Source organism: Leopardus geoffroyi, chromosome C2, assembly GCF_018350155.1.
Source record: "Leopardus geoffroyi isolate Oge1 chromosome C2, O.geoffroyi_Oge1_pat1.0, whole genome shotgun sequence".
Lineage (NCBI taxonomy): Eukaryota > Metazoa > Chordata > Mammalia > Carnivora > Felidae > Leopardus > Leopardus geoffroyi.
The window spans coordinates 21559323-21560644 of NC_059333.1; the positions used below are offsets into that span (position 1 = coordinate 21559323).

Sequence of the window (1322 nt, forward strand, 5' to 3'; positions counted from 1 at the left end):
TTATTTCTGGACTTTCTATTCTGAGCTTTCTGCTCTGTTTTTTGTTTTTTTTTTTTTTTTTTTTTTTTTTTTTTTTTGTGCTAGTACCATACTGTTTTGATTACTACAGTTTGTAGAGTATCTTGAAAACTGGAATTGTGATACCTCCGGTTTTATTCTTCTTTTTAATGATTGCTTTGGCTATTCAGGGTCTTTTGCAGTTTAATACAAAGTTTAGGATTATTTTTTCTAGCTCTGTGAAAAATACTGTTGGTATTCTTATAGGGATTGCATTAAATGTGTAGATTGCTTTAGGTAGCATTGGCATTTTAATGATATTTGTTCTTCTAACCCATGAGAATTTCTATTTATTTGTATCATCTTCAATTTCTTTCATCAGTGTTTTATAATTATCAGGGTAGAAGTCTTACGCTACTTTGGTTACATTTATTCCTAGGTATTTTATTGTTTTGGGTGCACCTGTAAATGGGATTTACTTCTTAATTTGTCTTTCTGCTATTTCATTACTGATGTATAGAAATGCAATATATTTCTGTACGTTGATTTTGTACGGTGACTTTACTGAATTCATATATAAGTTCTAGCATTTTTTTAAATGTGCAAAAAATATTTATTTTTTCCACATATAAAGTCCATGTCCACACGATCTCTGTATTAAAAGCTGACTTCTATTTTAACATGGTTATAGATATTGTCATCATACATGCAAAAAATATGGAACGCTTCACGAATTTGCGTGTCATCCTTGCACAGGGGCCACGCTAATCTCCTCTGTATCGTTCCAATTTTAGTATATGTGCTGCCGAAGCGAGCACTCTAGCATTTTTTTTGATGGAGCCTTTCAGGTTTTCTATATAGAATATCATGTCATCCGAAAATAGTGAAAGTTTCACTTCCTACTGATTTGGATGCCTTTTATTTCTTTTTATCATCTGATTGCTGTGGCTAGGACTTTTAATACTATGTTCAATAAAATTGGTGAGAGGAGATGTTCTCATCTTGTTCCTGATCGTTAGGGGAAAACTTTCAGTTTATCACCATTGAGTATGATGTTAGCTGTGGGATTTTCATACATGGCCTATATTATGTGGAGGCATGGTCCCTCTAAATCTACTTTCTTGACATATCATATCATATCATCATATCATATCATATCATATCATATCATGAATGCTGCACTTTGTCACATGGTTTTTCTGCATCTATTGAAATTATCATATTTTGTAACCTTTTTCTTGTTGATGTGTTGTATCACACCGATTGATTTGCAAACATTGAATCACACTTGCATCCCAGAAATAAATCTCAGTTGATTGCGATGA

The 1322-nt window shown here is 32.3% G+C and overlaps 1 non-coding gene across 1 annotated transcript; it reads right to left on the reverse strand.

The window, feature by feature from the left end:
- Positions 1–708: 708 nt before the first annotated feature.
- Positions 709–815, reverse strand: LOC123576215. The gene has a single exon (XR_006701236.1). It is a non-coding gene; the product is annotated as a U6 spliceosomal RNA (small nuclear RNA).
- Positions 816–1322: the final 507 nt, after the last annotated feature.